General features: G+C 35.3%; 1 long non-coding RNA gene across 1 annotated transcript; it reads right to left on the reverse strand.

Moving 5' to 3' along the window:
* Positions 1-762: 762 nt before the first annotated feature.
* Positions 763-1778, reverse strand: LOC110869065. The gene is made up of 2 exons (XR_002552916.2): positions 1509-1778; positions 763-1360 (listed from the first exon to the last, which is right to left on the reverse strand). It is a non-coding gene; the product is annotated as an uncharacterized LOC110869065 (long non-coding RNA).
* Positions 1779-2046: the final 268 nt, after the last annotated feature.

Consider the following 2046-nt stretch of genomic DNA (forward strand, 5'->3'; position numbering starts at 1 on the left):
CGCCCAACGCCCAGGCTGAAACCCCCGCCCAAGGGGCCACGCCGAAACCCAAGCCCACCCGGGGTGGTGACTTGAGCGTTTGTACCCAACCCACGCCCCAACCTAGAGGTGTACAAAAAAACTGGTTTTAGAATCGAAACCGGAAAAAAAACCGAAACTGGTTTTTTTTTTAACCGGTTTTTTTTATAACCGGTTTTTTTTTAACCGGTTTTTTTTAACCGCCGGTTTTTATACCGGTTACTATTCTTGATATCAAAAACCGGTTATTAACCGAACCGGTTATTAAAAAACCGGTTAAAACCGGAAAAAAACCGGTTTTTTTGGGAAAAACCGGTTAAAAACCGGTCCCAACCGGTTATACCGGTTATTGTTTTGGACCTCAAAAACCGGTTATTAACCGAACCGGTTATTAAAAAAACCGGTTTTTATTTTGGGTGAAAAAAACCGGTTTTTTTTTTAACCGGTTTTTTAAAAACCGATTAACCGATTTGTACACCTCTACCCCAACCCCCGCCCCATACCCCATAGTCTAACGATCATTCTCATTTCAGTCCATAAACAAAACATATAATGATATAAGTTCAAAATAGCATCAACATTTACATCCCTTCTATAATTACATACAACAAAAGTGCTTTATGCATCTACTGCCAAAAGTGTCAAGATTAATAAAATCATGAATGATACATTAAGGCTCATAGAGAGTTAATAGAGACACAGAGAGCCATACATACTAAAAAGAAGGAAAATAAACTGCATGAATAATACCAATAAACTCATGATTTATATCGAAACTAAGGTTCCGAATTCTATAGAACAATAGCTGAAAAAATCTCATTACCAAACACATTAGAGATCATATCCAAGGCAGCAGCACTACATTTTTTGAGCCTCTGAGATTCCATATATTCACTATGTCATCATCCTATAATTGTCAAACAAATGTATATTTTTTATTTGAATAATTCGGCCAGTTTAAGATCAACTGCCACCTCAGAGCTTATTTGAGTAATTCCATATATTCACTATGTCATCATCCTATAATTACCAAACACATACATCATCTTCAGCATTGCAAGGATTAGGTACTCTCAACATTGTTCTTCATTCTTTAATCGTTATTCACACTTTTTGGACACTAAAACTTCTCAATCTTATTCAATCAGAGAACATAGCACAAACAGCAAAAAAGATGCATTAAACACAATTTTAAATCTATAAAAATTAATAAATACCATCTCTGATCGAGAAGTTGATGTCGCCTTTCCCGCAAACGTACTTCGGGTCCTAAACTTCCTCCATCTGACCTTCTTTTCAAGGGCAGATTTGTTGTCCGAAATATGAAGAAATTAAAATCGATCTACATATACAATCATTACAAAATAAACACAAACGTTTGAATTAATCAAATTAAAGACGAATCTTGATCAGATAGGAAATTGCCGTATGCAACGATTAGGGTTTGTGGCACCATGAAAACAATACTTTATAAGAAATCGAATACTGACCTTTTAGAATTGGTGTTTGTGAGAATCCATTAGAACTTCCAGCAGCTATTCCCATTGGGCTTGCTTTCAAACGAAGATCAAGAAAAAGAGAATTTAATGATGAAAAAAAACTCAAGTATATAATGGAAAGGAGGCATGGAAGTGTTAATTTAGGGTTTCTGGTGATGACGATGAAGAAAAAACCCAATTGTGTTTTCATAGAGAAAAGAGATTGTCGGGAAAAAAAATATGCGGGTCATTAATCCGGATCTTAGGCCCGTGTGATTGCACATCGGGTTAGAGGGGATGAGATGAATTGTGGTGATGACAAGTGTCCCAAATTGGGTTTCTTTTATTATATAGTATAGATTATAAAACGTTAACCGTTTTTAGTTGATAAACTTTAAGTGTTTTATTTTATCTATAAAAGTAACGACTTTTTTTTCTCTGTATAAGAGCATTCACATTCTATCCATCAAAATATGTGAGGTTAAGTTATATTGCTCTAAGGTAGGTTAAGTTATATTGCACTCTCTAAAAAAGCCTCTGTATCATCTCC

Source organism: Helianthus annuus, chromosome 7 (assembly GCF_002127325.2).
Source record: "Helianthus annuus cultivar XRQ/B chromosome 7, HanXRQr2.0-SUNRISE, whole genome shotgun sequence".
Taxonomy (NCBI): domain Eukaryota; kingdom Viridiplantae; phylum Streptophyta; class Magnoliopsida; order Asterales; family Asteraceae; genus Helianthus; species Helianthus annuus.